Here is a 19,435-nt window from a genome sequence, read left to right as displayed (position 1 = left end):
ACAAACATTTGTCCCCTTCATGGCCCCAGCACTCAGCATAGCACCCTGGTGAGGTGCCTACCTGCATCTTATTAATGTGAAAATTATGTGATATTCATACTCCCACTGAGAAAATATGAAGAATAAATGAGAGTATTTAAGATCACAGGAAAAACTAAAATTATACAGTATTTAGAAAATATCATCATGATGGATATTTTCCAATATTATATATGATATGTCCCAAAAGACATATCAAGTCTTGAATCCATCCATCTAAAATTTCCCTACATCTTAATCTATTCAACATACAAAGTAAATTATCCTCTGATCTTGAAACCAGGTTTGTTACCCACGGCTAGTACTCACTTGAAAATTACTTCTAAGTCCACCCAAAATTCACAGTTTTATTTATAATGCCAACTGTCCATACAGTATGATGCAAAATGCTAAAGATTTCCTAACAATATATTGCCATTGGGTTGGTTCTGAAGATTAGGTGGTTTTCTCCTTTTTTAGGGATTACTAACATTTTTACAATGATTATGTGTTAATCTTATCTCAAACGAAACAAAGACTTTACACTCCCCTGCATGATTTTAGAAATTCACATTAACACATTAGCTATAATCATTATTAGTCAGCAGTTGGGGAACAGGAAAACTGAGGTCCTGATAAGTTACAGTTTGAATCATGTAACACTAACCGCACAATAACAGAGGACAATTGATTGGGGACGTTATACTGAAAGAAAATGTGTCTGTAAACAGCCTCATTTACATAACATCAAATGAAAGTTATTGTTTTGCCTACCTTTCTAAAGTTCAGATGAAATTATGTGCAACAAGTAACAGTGTTACACCTCCAGAAAACTTTTGAGCAGATTGGCCTGAAAGTCCAATAGTTTCTCAAACAAAAGATGCTCTGGGGGGCCGGAGTAGTGGTGTAAGAGATCAGGCTTCTTTCTGCCTTATCTGCGCTAGCCTAGGACGGACCACGGTTCCATCCACGGTTCGATCCCCCAACCCACGAGCGATTTCTGAGCGCATAGCTAGGAGTAACCCCTGAGCATCACCGGCTGTGGACCAAAAACCAAAAAGAGAAAAAAGATGCTTTGAGCCAAACTCATCCTTTTGCCTCTCCACCGCAGGGTCAGGAACAGCGTCTACCAGAAATTCGTCATCATTACCCTGGTGCCATAAGCCCCAAGAACTAGCCTCTGATCCAGCTCTAAACAGCCCTTCTCCAAGATTAGGCTGGCCCTGTTCATTCACATCTACTCTGATGTCTCTTTAATCTAAGCAACAGCAGTTACTGCCTGGATTAGTTACTGCATGAGTTGATCTCTCAGTTTTGTTCTCACTGCCTACAGACACTTCACTTACATTCAACCTAAAGAGTCTATAGAGTCTCTAGGCACCCAATAATTGGTTCAAAATTGCTCCCCCAGTACTCTAAAAAATACAAGCTCCTTGCTGAGAGCCAACCTACCGTCCCAGATTCATCTCTCCAGCCCATACATCAGCTCTCACCTTACCTTGTTCTCCAGCCTCACAACCTCTCTCTCCTCCCCTCTCCTCTGCTCCCCATCCCTTCCCTTCATCTTCTCTGTTCCCCTCCCTCTCCTCTCCTCCTTCCTCTCCTGTCCTCCTCTTCTCCCTTCTCTTCTCTTCTCTTCTCTCCTTCTCCTCTCCTTTTCCTCTCTCCTCTTCTCTCCTCCTCTCCTCTCCTTTTTCTCTCCTCTCCTCTTCTCCATTCCTTTTCTCTCCCTTTCCTTTCCTTCCCCTCCCCTCCTCTTATCTCCAGCTGTCCTCTCCTCTCCTCCCTTCCCACCCTTTCATCGCTTCTCCTCCCCTCCCCTCTCTTTCCTTGCCCTCCCCTGCTCTAACATCCCTTCCCCTACTCCCTCTCTCCCCTCCCCTCCACTCTAGTCCTGCCTACCCCCAGTATCTGTCAGGTCTCAGCTTAGGTCACCTTTTCCCATCCAGACAGGAGTCTTCTTCATTTGTCCTCCACAGAAACCACCATTTATGCCTGTGATGGCCCTTTGCACATTTACTGCAGTTATCCACACAGCACATATACATATGCTCATAAGGTATATCTTTCTCCATCTGATTTGATTCACTAAACTGATATACAAAAACCTGGAATCATTATGCTGAATTGCACACATCAAGATTTCATCTTTTAAATATCTAGGACTTCATCTTTTTTATGAAATCTCAGTAGTATATCATATCTTCCACATACACTCATCTGTTGATGGCATTTATGGTTGTTTCAAAGTCTTAGCTATTATGAATAATAATATATATTATATATATGAATAATAATATATATTATATAATAATGAAGAACATAGGGTAGTATATAGTTCTTCTAGTTGTGTTGATTGTAGGGTAATGCCTACATACCTATTATCTAGATAATATATAAAAATTTAAATATTCAATTTTTGATCAATCATCACATAGATTTCCATAAAAGCTGCATCAATATGCACTGTTACCAACAGTATTTAAGGGTTTGCTTCTCTCCAAATTAGGATGAGGTAATCCTCTTTCTTCTAAGGACCTTTTGGATGCTTATGACATCACTTGCAGGACATATAACACAGACAGAGGAGCCACAGCAGCCTATGAAAAGCATATGTCTGTCCTGCCCTGTACTGGAGAACACCCTGCGAGTTCACAGGCCTCATGTGGCCTGCATATTGGACGTTCCACACCCTGCTTTAAATCCTCCCTAATACTTGTTTCCTGTCTTGGAGAAAAGTCCTTCTCACAGGTGTTAGATAATACTTCATTGTTGTGATTTTTATTTCATGTTTCTTTTTGTTATCTTCATCTTCTAAGGTAAAATTCCTATTCAGATCCTTTGCTCATTTTGAAATCAGGCTGATTTTACAAGTTCTTTTTTATTTTTTTTCTTTATTTAGCCACACCCAATGGTGTTCAGGACTTACTCCTGGCTCTACACTTCGGGTTCACTCCTGGTAGGCTCAAGGGGCCATATGGGGCACCAGGGGTCAAACCATGTTAGGTGCATGCAAGGCAAGCACCCTACAAGTGTTCTATTTTTCTGCACAGCCTCATAAGAGTTTTTTTTATAAGGTTGTGATATTTAACTTCTATATCAGTGCATGATATGCAAGTGTGTTTTTTCATATAGTATATTTCTTTTTTATTTTGATAATAATTTCTTTAGCTGTGAAGAAGCCTTTTAATTTAATGTGCTCCATCTGCTTACTTTTGCTTTTATTTCTCTTGCTTTTTGAGCAGAGTATCAAAAGGCTAAGAGACTAAAAGAGTCCCAAAAGCCTAAGGTCAATGTCCAAGAGCTAAGAAAGAATATATAGTTTATGATTTTAGATCTTGCATCCAATTCTTTTGTGCCTGTTTAGTTAACTTGCTTAAAAGGTGTGATATATTATTACATTTTTGTTAAGCCACTTTTCAGTGTGGTTGTTAAGTGCTCTCAATACCAATTATTCAAGACTTGCCTTGTCTCACTGTAGTTACCTGGTTCCTCTGTCAGAAATTAGTCATCCATATATGAGTAAGTTTTATTGAGACTCTCAAGTTTAACTCTCTTTAGTACTTCTCTTTTTACCTTCGTTAAACCAAACATATTAATAGACCTGTATTTCTAAATATACAATTTAAAATTCTTCAAATAAACTGAGTTGTGTTTGCCCAACTTTTAAAACTATAGACATTTCACCCTTGTTTGTTGGGTTAGTTTTACTTTAATATTTTTGAGCCTCGTTTTTTTTAGGTCTGAATCATTTCATAGGTCTTTGGGAAGCTTATAAAGCATAAGTCCTTTTCATACCCACCCTATAAAATAGACTGACTAGCTCAACATGCAGCATTCTTCCTTAGACTAAATAAACCACCATCTCTTATTCATTTTAGAATTAAAATAAATATACAGCTTGACATGAAGGTGTCAGAAGCTCATCATTATGAATACCATCTCACAAAATCAAAGTGAAGACTCCCAGCTCTTCCTGTTCCCTGTCCTGTTCAAAGTGTTCTTCAATCTCTAGTAGTGTGTCTCAAAAATGGCTGCAGGTGATGGTAATATCATGGAGCATGATCCATAAATATCACAAGTGGAGGGAGTGGGGAAAATAAGAGAAATGTGAGCAAGAGGCTTTCATTTGTAAGGCCCAAAAAGCCTCTTGCAGAAAATTTGACACCTATTCTTTTCTAACCACTTTACTTTCCTCTTTGCCCCTTTAAGAAATATTTTATAGGAATTTGCATATTCTGTCTCCATTTCTCTTCTATAGCTGGGCAGCATTGCCATCTGCATTTTTGCTCATGAATCCTGAAAAAGCATTGCTCTCTCCACCACAATCTTCTCGTATCTCAATCCACTGGTACCCCAGTCTCCATCTGATTGGACAAAACTGAAACACTTGCTCCTATCCCAAACCCCTTCTTCTCTTCTCCCTAAAAGGAAAAGGAAAAATAATCTCCCACCCCAACCTGTTCTCCAGTCTGCTCACTGCTTCACACAGACACTTTCCCCTGCTCACGTGTAAGCAAAATGCCATTCTGATTGCATGGTGCCTCCAGAGCAGCACATCTCAACAGGGGCAAGTGTGTGTGTTGTGGTGTGTTACACTGTGTGTGTATTTTGGAAGTATGGCATAAGGAAAAGGAAAATAATTATGAGGTGAGAATTAAATATGGATACCAAATAGGGATTAAAGAATAGCACAAGAGGAACCATTACTGAGGTTGGAAACCTGAGATTCATACTAAAGAACAGATAATAATTATCAATCTCTTCCCCCAATTTTTTCTTCAGCCAGCCACTCATCCTGACACATACCCATCTGCAGTCCCATCTCAGGTGAGTTATCCAAGGAGGGACTTTTTGGTCCCTGAAATCAACCAAGACTCTCCTGGCTGCCAGTGTCAATGCTAATCTCTTTCCTCAAGCTCTTTACTCAGCATGACACCCATCCTGACACCTCATCTCACTGCAGTCCACTTCCCAAGTAATATGGGCGTGAAGACATTTTAATTTATATCTACTATTTCTGGGCAGATTAGCCCTAGCAATTCTTTATCTTAGAAAACATACAGCCTCAAAATTCAGTTGATCAAACCAATAAAATAGTTGGTATTTTCCCTATCATACTTAGATAACCACATGTATTTAAAAAAATAACCTACAAGGCAGATATACTTCTAGCCACCTATTATATAATAAATTCAATAGATCACTTTCTTAAATAATTGGAAACCTAAAACACCATTGTTCCAACTCACTAAATGCAAAGAACAATGGGGAAACTATGGAAGAGAATGGCAATTGGTATATGGAGAGAAACCTAGGCAAATATCCAAGCCCTATAGATAAGGACTAAAATCAACACTTAATGTTTCAACAGAAGTCAAGGAAACACTAGTCTGTGAAATGAGGAAACCTATAGATGAATATTTCAACCAACTCAAAGAAGAACTCATTCAGAAAATGAGAAAATCTATACAAATGGAATTGATTGAATTAAACAAGACATAGAAGCAGAATTACAGAGGTGGAGAACTGTATAGATGGACTGCAAGACTAATTACAAGCCAGATTGATAAGGAAGTCAAAACAGAAACAAAATGATGGAAGAAAATGTAAAGTACTTAATGAACAAAGACAAGAGAAATAGTCTCCAAAATACAGGAAAACCAGAAGGGGAGGAAAAAGGGAAATGGGAAGAACAAGTAGTGAGCGAGGTAATAGCAGAGAACTTCCCCACTCTCTGGAAAGAGGCTGCTGTACAAATCCAAGTGGTAAAACGAATGCCAAACAAAACACATCCTAACAGAACAAAACCAAGACATATAGTAATCCAAACAGCAAAAAAACAAACAAACAAACAAACAAAAAACAAAAAAAAACAGAAAGCTGGACTCTTTCAAGCAGTTAGGAAGAAGAAAAACCTTAAGTATAAAGGAAAGAACATAAAAACAAAAGAACTTCCATTTGAAACAATTCAGACAAGAATAGTGGAATGATATATTCAAATTACTGAATGAAAGAAACTTTCAACCTAGAGTCCACTACCCAGCAAACCTCTCATTTATATGAGAGGGACGAAGAAAACATTCTCGGACAAAAAAGAACTCTCAATATTCACACTAACGAAACTGACTCTAAATGAACTAATCAGAGTTCAATTATATAACCAAATACCCAACTGTAATAGCAACAATCCTATACAATATAATGGCCCAACAGCCCCCTCTGTCAATAGTTTTCTTAAATGTTAATAGACTAAGAATAGCAGATTGGATCAGAAAAAAAATCCCATCCATTTGCTACTTGCAGGAAACACACTTAATATCTCATGATAATCATGGGCTCAGAGTGAAAGGATGAAAAACATTTATGCAAGCTACTGGGAAATAAAACCTGGGACAGCTATACTTAAATCAAATTCAACCTCAAGAAAATACATAGAGATAAGGATGTACACTATTTATTAATCAGAGGAACAATAGACCAAGATCTGATATATACATATATATCATACATATATGATTAATATATAAGCAACAAATGTAGAATTAACAAAGTATATAAGGTTTTCTCACAAACCTAGAGAAACATAAGAATGGTAATGTGATAGTAGTGGGATATTTCAACATGCTACTCTCACCAGTAGGCAGAACATGAACAAGGACATAAGGACCATAAGTGAGAAACTAGAAGAGCTGAAAATAATGGATCTATACATAGCCTTTCAACCTCAAAAAGCTGAATATACATTCTTCTCAAGTGTACATGGAACATTCTCTAGGATGGATGACATTTTAGGGCACAAATCTAACTTGCAAAAATTCACAAGCATAAGAATTTTACTAAGAATCCTATCAGATCACAATGCCACAAAGATCAAGATTGATTGAAAAAAAGATGTGAAGAAAAATATAACACCTGGAGACAAAATAATGTCTTGCTTAATAACAGCTGGATCAAAGAGGAAATCAAGGAAAAAATAAAGAGATTCCTTGAGACTAATGATAATGAAGAAACAAATTGCCAAAATCAATGGGAAAAGGCAAAAGTATAAATTAGAGGGGAACTCATAGCAATACAGACCTACATAAGAAGAGGAGAAAAAATATAAAAAAACTAAAAGCATACCTTAAAAATCTGGAAAATCAATATCAAAGGAACTCAAATACAAGAAGATAAAAAAAATAATAAAAACCAGAGTAAAACTCAACAATATAGAAACAAGAAAGATAAAAAGAATTAAAAAAAATACCAGGAGCTGTTTTTTGAAAGATTAAACAAGATAGACAAACCACTGGCAAGATTCACAAGGAAAGAAATGGAAAATGCCCAAATAAATCAGATCTAAATCAGATTAGAAATAAAAGGGGAGAAATTACAACAGAACTGCCAGAAGTCTAAGACATTATGAGAGCTAATTATGAACAACTGTACATTGTTAAGCTAGAGAACTTACAAGAAGTATACAGATTTCCGGAAACATATAATCTTCAAAACTGAAGGAGAAAGAAGTAGAAAGTCTAAAGGCCCAATCGCATGTAAGAAAATTGAAACAGTAAATAAGAATCTTCCCAAGAATAAAAGAAAGTCCAGGACCACATGGATTCACAGGTGAGTTTTATCAAACATTCAGAGAAGAGTTACTACCATTGATCCTTAGACTCTTCCAAAATATCAGAGAAGGGATTCCTCCCTAATGCTTTCTATGAAACCAACATTAAGCTCATCCCCAAAGCTGACAGAGATACTACCAAAAAAGAAAGCTACAGACCAATCTCACTGATGAACACTGATGCAAAAATCCTTAACAATATCTTAGCAAACTAAATCCAACAACACATCAGAAATATTGTACATCCACAGAATGAATTATGCTTAGTGAAATTAGTCAGAGGGAGAGAGAGACATAAACAGAATAGTCTCACTCACTTATAGGTTTTAAGAAAAATTAAAGGCATTGAAATAATTCCCAGAGTTGAGGGCTTAAAGGACTGGCTCAAGATATGAAGCTCAATACAAAAAGTGGTGAGTGCAGTTAGAAAAATAACTACACTGAGAACTATCATAACAATGTTAGTGACTGAGGGATGTAGAAAGCCTGTCTCAAATACAGGCAGGGCAGAGGTGGGGAAAGGAAGAGATGGGGGCATTGGTGATGGGAAGGTTGATGGGTAAATGGGAGATGTTCTTGGTATGACTGAAACCCAACTACAATTATGTTTGTAATCAAGGTGTTTAAATAAAGAAATTATTTAAAAAATATTGTACATCATGGACATTCAGTCAATATTATGCAAATCAGTCAACATCATACATATATCAGTAAAAGGTAGTATAAAATCATATGATCATATCAATCAATACAGAAAAAGCATTTGACAAGATCCAACACCTATTCTTGATTAAAACCTCCCAAAAAATAGGTATGGAAAAAACCTTCCTCACAATAGTAACAGCTAAAAAGATAGATAGAAAAAAGATAGATAGAAAGAAATAGACACTTATTGGAGAAGACCAACAGATGGTCAACAGGCCATGAAAATATGCTCATCATCACTTATCATTAGGGAAATCCAAATCAAGACAACAATAAATATCATTTTACACCAGTGACGATGACACATATCAAAAATACTGGGAATAATCTCTATTGGCAGAAATGTGAAAAAGGAACTCTCATCCACTGATGCTGGTAATGCTGCCTGGTCCAACTCCTATGGAAAACAATATGGAGGGTTCTGAGTAAACTAAATGGAGCTGTCATATGACCCAGCTATCCCACTTTTGGTTATCTATCCCTAGGACAGAAAGACATTCATCCAAAAGGATTTATGCACACTGCTATACATTCCAGAACTCAGTACAATAGCTAAGACTTGGAATCACCCTAGATGTGCAACAACAGACGAGTGGATCATTAAAATGTGATATATATGTATATATACAATGAAATATAAAATAACTATAAGAAATGATGCAATTATACTATTTGAAGCAACATAGATGAAACTGAAAGATACCATTGGGGGGGGGCACCTAGCAGAGCTAAGGATTTACTCATGACTCAGGGCTCAGAAATCGCTACTGGCAGGCTCTGGAGACCATATGGAATTCCGGAAATTGAACCCAGGTTCATCCTGGTTTGGTTGAGTGCAAGGCAATAGCCCTACTGCTGTGATATTTCTTCGGTCCCATGGAAGCTATAATTTTAAAGGAAGTAAGCTAGAAGAAGAATAAATACAGAATAACATTATTTAGATGTGGTATTTAAAATAAATGCATGAAGAAATACAATGGATTAAATGAGAATTGTCTCAAACACCCTTGGCCCTAGAGTATAGCCAGGAGAAGAAAAAATATTGAGTGGAGGAGGAAAAACACAACAAATATAAAAGGATGGAGGCCAAGGGACAAGTAGTCTCAGGTGAATTGGTGAAGATATATAAAAAAAAAAAAAACTGAACTAAATACCCAAACCAAAAGCAACTACAAAAGACTCAAACTTTAACAATCTACATTTAAAATAGTCCTGGTATACTGGCAGGCTGTGGGGGGGGGGGGGGGGAATGGTGGTGATATGGAATGCACTTTGGGAACATAGATGCAGGGAGGTTGACACTGGTTGTGGGATTGAAACTGACTCATTGTATGTCTGAAACTCAATTATGAAGGACTTTGTAAATCACAATGGTTTCAATAAAATAAAACAATACAGAACAGATAAATGGTTCGAACCCAGAAAGCTGGCAGAGATTGGGGGTGTGCCTGAGTCTGAAGGAGAGCTACCAGCACAGGTTTAGAGACTGAGAATATTATTGATAGAGGAAACACTGTATAAGCAAAAATTTCCTTGATGTTTACACATAATAAACATCTAAGTCTGGTGTGGGATTTTTTGGTTTATTTGTTTTTTGGGGTTTTTTGTTTGTTTGTTTGTTTTGGTTTTTTTGTTTTTTTGTTTGCTTTTGAGCCACACCAGTACTTCGGGATTACTCCTGGTTCTGCATTTAGAGATCACTCCTGGCAGGTTCAGAGGACCATATGGAATGTCAGGGACCGAAATCAGGTATACTGTATGCAAAGCAAATGCCCTACCCGCTGTGCTAGCACTGTGCTAGGCTCAAAATCTGGTGTGATTTTAAAAGCTAGTTTATTAAAAAATTGAAATATTTAAAAAATATAGTTATTCAACAGCAATAAAATGTCAAATATATTCAATGATATTTTAAAATTACTTTTCCCACAAAATGACAGAATTCAAAAGAATAAATGTCTAATGGGTACCCAAATTAGAAAATCCTAACACACATTGTCTTTTCACATTGTACATGCCAGATACCAATATTTCTTCTGTTGGGATGTGTTCAGTGCCTATGTTCAGTGCACTATGTTCAGTGCCTGGGTCTGCCCACTGCAGTGTGCTAAGGTGTGAAAAGAGGCAGGAAGCAGGGCTTTCTAGAAGCTCATGTAAATACTAGCTAGTGCAGACTTCCTTGCCATTCCCATTGCTTATCATGATTCACCAGATCTCAAAACACGGGCATGTCACATGACCGAGGTGGTATGGAACCTATTCACAAAAGGCACTTCTGAAGCCTGAAGCAACTTAGAGGATCAGAATGAAAAACTTCAGATCTAAGAATTCAGGAAGCATAGCAGAGACTCAGATCCCAACATGAACATACTGGCCACCAAGAGCTTCCTTTCCAGGCAGGAATGCCTCTATCTCTATATCTCCCTTTCACTGGGTGAGGATCCTCATCATACATGCAAAGTAAAAGTAGCAACTGGGGCGGGGGAAGGAATTACAAGACCCCAGGACTGGGCAATCATGAAGAGATTCTGCAGTCACCTTTACTCTTGAGGAAAATATTCATCCTTTTAGACATCCTTTTTATTTCTGAGAACTTACCCTGGCACCTATTCTTGGATGGCTTCTTGCATGGCACAGAGACAGCATGTGACAGACACACCCATGAACGCTGGTACATAGTGGGGCCACTTCTGGAGAGGCAGCAAAGGTGTCTATAGCTGTGGAGTGTTCAAGCTGGAGCTGCACAATCACATATCCTGTGATTCCAGGGAGAAGTCCCCTGCAGTTGTTTAGGATTCTTCTCCTTGCACAAACCTAATCTTGGTCCCTCTCCCTGCTCCAGGAACATCCCATATGATGAGACTTAGTGCTTACACCTATTAGTTATCCCCTTTCTCTGCCCTGGCCAATCTGCAGGCCAGCTAGAGGCAATAGCAGCAGAATTTACATTAGACTACCCAGGTAAAAGGCCTAAAATAGGTTCCAGAATCAATTTTTATATTCAGGCAAGATGAGACAGCTCCAGAATCAGAGTCTATATATTTAGGCAAAAATTCTTGGGCTCTTTGGGGTCTGAATTTCAGTCAATAGGGAAGTGATAAATGAAGTTCCAAGTAAGTACATTTATTGAGGCCTGATCTTGCTGGCTAACAGCTGAACTCTCCCAAGTGCAAACCCTACCTGCAACCTTTTATTCAACTTGTGTTTATATATATTTGTACACACATGTATATATACATGTTATGTATTGTATACACATATATTTATATATTATACAACTGTCGTCCATATATTACTTATATACACAAACACACACATGCATATATAATGCCAAATATTTGGGGGCACACACTGTGGTGCTCAGAAATCCTTCTAGCAGGTTCAGAAGAACATTTGGGTTGCCAGGGATCAAACCTGTGTCAGCCGTACACAAGGCAAATTGCTATCACTCCAGCCCCCCAAATATTTTTATAATGAAGAAAAATTCAGATAACTGGGCTCCAAGTAAACTAACCATGAAAGAGAAGAGATGGTTAATTAGTCTGTACAAGAAACAAGCACTAGAGTAGGTTCTATAGCTCACAAAATGTTGCAACCTAATATTGCAAGTGATTACTGATAATAGTGCAAACACACAGAGAGATACATTAAAACAAAGCCCATTTTTATAATTTTTATCTGCTCTAAAGAATAAAAAAATCAAATCAGCCAGTTTTAAAGACAAAGTAAAAAGGAACTTACACAGACACAGAATCATATGCTTATGAAAATATTTATAATTCTAGACCCTATACTTCTCCTGTTTTATTAAACTGGAATCCACAAATCCTAAGAAATAATAAAAGACCTAGGAATCAAAAGGCTATCTTGTTGTAGCAACAATTTTCCCAAAGATGTTCTGGAGGACTTATGTTCATTTTGGAGAAAATAATATAAAGCAGAAAGAGAACTCCCAAGGATGAAGCAGGAAGTATCAAAGAAATATCTTTTAAGATGAGTTATTTGGCAGGCTGAGGTCAACTTTCACTTTTCATTTCCAAAGAGGATTTCTTTGCATATAAAATTCAAGAATCAGGGTCCTAACAGGGTCCTAACACTGAACCTATGATCATTGTTATTTACCCTAATCTTTAAAAAAATTTGAACTTAAGTAGAATGCCTGTCTCAAATACAGGCAGGGGTGGGGGAGGAGAGAAGGGAGACATGGATGATGGGAATGTTGCACTGGTGAAAGGCAGCGCTCTGTTTATGACTAAAACCGAACTACAATCGATCATGCTTGTAATCATGGTGCTTAAATAAAGATTTTATATTTTAAGAAAAGAAAGGAAAAAAAGAAATTTGAACTCAAAACCCACACTCAGGAACCAGACAGGGTCAACTTTTAGTTACCTCTGGCTCAGCAGTTACCTGACTCTGTAGTGAACCCCATCTTAGTACTCAGGAATAGTTATCTCTAACTCAGCAGCTAGTTCTCCTTAATTCTGTAGTTAACCAACTCTAACTCAATACCTAGCTATCTCTAACATAGTAAAGTTATCCTTGACTCAGCAGTTAATTATCCCTAACCACTTTGTATTCTCCACATACTCCACATGTGGTGGGCTCCACATCAGGGGATACAGGAGAACTTGGAAAGGACCCAAAGGAGTATAATATTAGCACTGTATACTCTACATATAACACAGCATTTTCCATTTGACTGAGTACACACACACACACACACACACACACACACACACACACACCACTGTACACACATCTAGTGAACCACCTGCATTTAAGAGTACTAATGCCTACTTCCCTTGAAGCAAAAGTTCCACTGAGCTATGATCAAATAAAATCCCTCCCATAAGAGACACACACACACACAAGGGGTCAGAGTGGTGGCACTAGAGGTAAGACATCTGCCTTGCAAGCGCTAGCCTAGGATAGACAACGGTTCGATCCCCCTGCATCCCATATGGTCCCCCAAGCCAGGAGCGATTTCTGAGTGCATAGCCAGGTGTACCCTGAGCATCAATGGGTGTGGCCCAAAAACAAACAAACAAAAAGAGACACACACAAAAATAAAATTCATCATCTTAAAGAATTCAAAGAACACTAAAACTTTGTTGACCTTCACTCCCACTAGTTGGGTGGAACCAAAACCACTGCTTACTGAAGATGATCTGGCTGATCTATTTATGCAAATTGGGCAAGGAAAGTTTTTTAATCATCAAAGAGTATCATGCACAGGATATAAAGACAATGTAAAAATAATTACCGAGGTTTCAGATGTGGCTACAAAATCTAAATCACTCAAACATTAAAGATAAAATCAGCAGGGAGGGAACAGAGGAAAATGAGACCCAGATAGGCATGGATCATTGATACAAAGAGCCAGCCCAATGTTCTTGCCCTTATCCAGAGTGTGGAAAATCCAACAGTTCATCTCAGTGATCTTTTGGAAGTTCCTGGTCAAAAAAAAAGCAGAAACAAGATAGATTGAGGCCCGGTCTCCTGCCCCTTGTGGCTATAAACATGTCTGTAGTCTGCTACAAGCTCTCTTGCAACTGTCCAAGGCCACCCTAGAATCAGTGTCCATAAAGCATACAGAACTGCATTTAACTCACCAGAAATGGATCAAAATTCACCATTTTAATGTAAATGATGCATAGACATTGAAGTATAACGTGGATTTGTTTGAATTAAGTGATGGTTGTTTTATTAAATCAGGGGTCTCAAACTCGCGGCCTGCGGGACTTTTGCGGCCCTCCATACAACATTTTGTGGCCCTGCCCTAGATGAATCTTTTTTTGTTTTGTTTTGTTTTAGTTGTTTGGGTCACACCCCCAATGTTCAAGGCTTACTACTGACTTTGCACTCAAGGATCACCCCGACTTTGCCTCTTGTGGCCCCCAGGTAAATTGAATTTGAGACCCCTGTATTAAATCATTTAAAAAATGTAAAAGTGCTGGGGCCAGAGAGATAGCATGGAGATAGGGTGTTTGCCTTGCATGCAGAAGGACAGTGGTTCGAATCCCAGCAGCTCATATGATCCCCCGAGCCTGTCAGGAGTGATTTCTGAACATAGAACCAGGAGGAACTCCTGCCGGATGTGACCCAAAAACCAAAACAAAAAAACAAAACAAAATAAAAAATGTGAAAGTGCTTTGGAATATTTTTTCAAAGGAGTTTTAAGGCATATATCTAAATTCTTTTTTTAAGTCAACTTTATTTATTCATTTATTTAGATTTGGGGGCCACAACCGGTGGTGCTCAGGAGTTACTCCTGGCTCTGTGCTCAGAAATCACTCCTAGAAGGCTCAGAGGACTATATGGGGTGCCAGGAATCAAAGCTGAGTTCATCCCGGGTCAGCTGTGTGCAAGGCAAACATTCCACCGCTGTGCTATCACTCTGGTCCATGTTATCTAAATTCCTAATTTACATTTGATCCAGAGTTATTGGCTGCATAGATTCTCTAGTTTGGAGTATCAACTGTACAGAGTGCAGGGTGCCCCAGATACAGTACCCGAGTCCACTGAGATACAATGATCAGTGGGAGTCATTTCCAGAGATACCCCAAAGTCACCCTTTGCTTGTCCTCAAAGGACATTGCAAGAGCCAGTTCCCATTTTCTCTATGCCAGTACAGTGCCTACTTCTAGCACTGATTCCTCATATTGAAGGCAGGGACAATCAGAACATCAATGCCTGCAGGGTTTCTTATTTTCTATTGCCCATAAGACCTGTCATTGGTTTTATCACCGTCTCTGATTTGGGTTCTTTTATAAAGACCAGTGCCCCCAGTGTCTTGTTTTTACTGCCTCATCCTTTCTATTTCCAGGCAGCCTCCAGCAATGCCCCACTGTGAAGCAATGGTGCCAGTTTGAGAATCCCAGCTGCCTAACACAATGGTGATCTCGCTCAGGCGATGTCATAGTCATTGTGTCCATCTAGATCTCATCTGATGCAGCTCTTGACTCATTTCCAAAGCCATTTGTTTTTTCTTCCACTCTATCATTCTGTTTTAAATGTATGACATCTTGCAGATGCTTTCTGGCACTTGTAGAAATTAAGATATACATATACATATGTATGACATATTGTATATATATATATCCTTAACACTGATCCTTAAGTGGGGTCTGCAGAAATATCCAGGTGACTCATCAAAACTTCCCTCATCAAATCTGCAGTGGATGTCACATTAGCTAACAACTGTGATTTCATTAAATTGGATTTGATCAATAAACTAGAATATTCATGGAGTATTTGTTCTTTTTGTTTTAGCCTTTGGGCCAGTCCATGAGATATTTCATCTATTTTTCTTGCAGGTATAAAAAGTTGAAGTCCGCTGGTCTGCATTCCTCTGGAATAGGCAGAAATGGTCTAAGCACAGTGTCCAAAAGCAATCTGGGCCTTAAGGATCTGTGAAATCTCAGAGAGAACCCTCTGGAGCTAGGGCTGCTTCCGCATTTCCTGAGATCACAGCAGGCAAACAGGAGCGGGGATAAACTACCTGATGACTTGGAAGAGGGAAAAGTTTCCAGCCCATGCTGACCATAGCACCAGGGACATCATGGATCATTAGTTACAGTGCCCTGGTGTCCTCTCTCCCAACAATAACTTGGATGACTTAGAGAAGGAAAAGGTTCCTCAGTCCCTGCTGACCATAGCACCAGGGACATCTTGGGACAATTAGCCCTGGTGTCCTCTCTCCCAACAAGTAGCCTTTCCAGAAGACTGTCTTACAACATGGAGAGGAAATTTCCAGACCTGGGCTACTGATCGTCCCCACAAGTGTCCAGTTCTGCCATCTCCATAGGTATACCATCTTTCCAGAACACAGCTACCTCCACTGAGGTGGCTTCCACCTCGCACTGATGTGACCCAGCCTGGCATTTTTTCTGTCCTGGGACCTGGCACAGCCATGTATGGAGTGTACCTCAGTTCCTCAACTTTGTCATCAGATAACAAACAGAGCCTTATCTGTGAATCCTACTCCTATCATCCTCCCCAGGAAGCTGAGCGTTGTTCCCACTCAGTTTGGGGTTGTGGGAGGAGGGGCAGACTTTATAGAAAGCCCAAAGCATAGAGCTCTGCCTTAGGAGTTCAATATTTTTTTAAATGTCATGCATTGGTTTTCTGTAAACACTTGATATATATCTGAGGCATGTGATCCTGAGAACTGTTTACCAACAGTGAAAATTTCACTCAGGCCACTTCTTATGCTTCAGAGCCGCAAAGGTCTTCAAGCCACCAAAGGCCACACAAGATTCGACAGAGCCTATGAGAAAGTCAAGTGCCTCGTCCTGCTTGGGTGGGGGCAGCCAAAAACTTGGTCAGTGTACTCCCCAGATGCAAAGAGGCCACCCAGGGCAGAGGCCTGAATGCAGCCAGATCAGCATGACAGAAATTACTAGGGGTTCTATGCCCCTCCTTCCACCAAAACCCATCTCACAGGCCTGTGGGGTGGGTTTTGGGGGGGAGGTTGTTTGTTTGTTTGTTTTTTGTTTCTTGTTTTGTCTGATATAAATTGTAATCCAGGATGTGAGTACAGAACATCAAACACAAAATTAAATAGGGCTCCAAGGAAGAAAAGGAGGATAGAATTTTAATGGGTCAAGAGAGGAAAGAGATTCCCAGAGCAAACTGGGGAAAGTCCAGGATAGCAGTTTGGCCCCCAAGACCCCTCGCAGTCCCCAGGGTTCCCAGAGCATATGTCTGACAAACACACTGAAGGTGGGTGACAGGCTTTACGGATGACAGTGGGTAAATTCATGGTGAGAGTGACGCAGAGCTACTTTTCCGACCCCCCAGGGAACAGTCCTATATAGAAGCCCAGCTGATCCCAGAAGCCCTGCAGGAAGCCAATGGAGTGGTGTGGGAGTTGCGTTCCAAAGGGCGGTCCTTCCCGTAGTGTCTTGGCACCACAAGCCTGTCACCCATCTAAGCTGCCGTTTTATTCACTCCAGCTAAAGAAGGACACAGCGTGCGTCCCTCCCAGGAAGGAGGAGGATGAGGGCGGGGTGCTGCTAACTGCAAGAGACAAACCAGTTGTCAAAGAGTCTTAGGTGGTCAGGACTGTGGGACACGCCCAGCACTGCCCCCTGATTTCTGGAGAGACCTTTCTTACTCAAAGTACCCGAAAGACAAAGGACACCCAGAGACCATCCAGAGTTCACAGGGCTCCGAATAACGCGAGTCGGGCAGAGAAAGAGACATTAAAGGAACGTACACGCATGTACACAGGAAGACCACACATGTAGGGGACACATACCATAAAGAGACACGGGCACGCATACCACACAGACATAAATTATACAGACACATAGACACCACACATGTGCACAACAGACAGACACCAAATAGACACACATATGCTCAAGCACACACTACACCGCAGACATGGAGCCAGCAGACGTGTGACAGCAGATGACACAAATACCCTGGACAGGAGGACACAGGAGAGTCCCTGGAGGGCGGGATGGGCCGTGGGCACCACAAAGCCCAGCGTTCTCAGCCTGGGTCCCCCAAAAGATCCCCGGATCCCCCTGGACCTCCCCTGCCAGAGGCCCTCGCTCTTTGCTCCTACCTGAGCGGGCCCCGAGGAGGCTCGGGGGTCGGGCGCGGTGTCACATCCCGCTGATGGGAGCGGTTCTGAGTCGCGGTGCGGGCGGAGATCGCGTTGCTGGGGCCTGGGGCGCCGGCTGGGGCCTCCCCGGTACTGGATTCCCGGCCCCGCAGCTCTCGCTGCGGGCCTGGCTGCGTCCCGGGAAGGCGGTGCTGGGGGCGGGCGCGGGGCGGGGATCCGGCCTCCTGGTCCAGGACTCGCCGATCTTGGGGGTGGGGGGTATTGGAGATGCGGGGGTGGCCTCCGCGCGCTCTGGGGGCGTTTCCGGCAGTGACTCACCTGACTCAGGCTCTCTCCACCCCCAGCTGCGGCCCCAAGAATCCCACTGGCAAAATCCGGGCGCCCAAACCCATGCACAGCTGCGGCGATCCGAATAGCCGCGTCCGCAGGATCCTGGCTCGGTGCTCTGGAAGATCCGGCCGCTGGTCCTGGACTTGCCGATCTCGGGGGGGTCTCCTCCTTGAAAGGATCCTTAGGGCCGCGCCTCCTGCCGGCCGGGACGATCTTGAGCTCAATTCCTGCTGAGAATCTTGTAGGATTCTCTCTCCAGAGTTGCTGCTGCGCCCAAGGCCAGGATGGAGCCGGGCGCCCGCGGAGACAGACGTAGAGGAAGCCGGGGGTCCTGGAAACCCACCTTCCAACACGAGTAGCACCAGCAGCACCGACTGGCCCGGTTGGGAGAATAAGTGGGGAAATACGTCGAATGGTCAATGCATGGTCATTGCGGAGCTTAGACCTGCTGGGGTCACTGCAGTCCGGCAGGCGCCTACAGACCTGAGTGGGAGGGAGTTGGGAATAGGATTGGAAGCCAACCAGTCACACACACACACACACACACATCACTGTTGACAGTCACTTCCTCCGCCTTGTTCTGACGCCCCCCCCCCTCCACTTCCAGAACCACTGAGCAGAGGACAGAAACTTCCTACCTTACACCACATAGGAACGACGCTTCATGCATTCTCCCAGCCTGGACAGAAAATTGTTTCTTTAGCTTGCCTCCTACCTCTGATGTGATAGAATATGATTGAAGTGACAGCAGGGACCAGACACATCTGAAGGTGTGGCGGAGGGTTGAGGAAGCATAAAGTTTATCAGGAGTTCAGTGACTGACAGCTTCCTAACATGATGACAAGTTTGACAAGTTTTCCATTCGGAGTTTTGTTTTATTTTTCTGCAGGTGGTGGAGTATCTACTCAAAAGATCAAGATTTTCTTCTCTTCTCCCTTCTCTTTTCTTATAGTTCAACAGACCACATTACTGGAATCATATTTTTTCACCCTCATAATTTGAGGGGGGGAAATGGATGGTACCAAGACCGACAGTCGTATGAGCATTCAATGGAAATAAAAAACGAACAGACTTGAACACCAAACCCAAAGTCAACGACAACAGAATTGATACCCAATCTACAGCAAGCTGTACAAGTGGGGAACAGTTCCACTAGCATTACAGGGGGCAAAGGAGGGAGATATGGGATGCATCCT

General features: G+C 41.1%; 1 protein-coding gene across 1 annotated transcript in view; it reads right to left on the bottom strand.

The window, feature by feature from the left end:
• The window catches only part of IL1R1 (interleukin 1 receptor type 1), a 49,996-nt gene extending 31,758 nt beyond the window's left edge, over window positions 1-18,238 (bottom strand). Inside the window, exon 1 of the mRNA XM_049784625.1 lies at window positions 17,910-18,238. The gene's annotated coding sequence lies outside the window, so the exon portion shown is untranslated. The remainder of the gene's footprint in view (window positions 1-17,909) is intronic.
• Window positions 18,239-19,435: the final 1,197 nt, after the last annotated feature.

Source organism: Suncus etruscus, chromosome 12 (genome assembly GCF_024139225.1).
Source record: "Suncus etruscus isolate mSunEtr1 chromosome 12, mSunEtr1.pri.cur, whole genome shotgun sequence".
NCBI lineage: Eukaryota > Metazoa > Chordata > Mammalia > Eulipotyphla > Soricidae > Suncus > Suncus etruscus.
The sequence above is the reverse complement of the archived record's forward strand: the minus strand, read 5'-3'. Positions and strand labels throughout refer to the sequence as shown.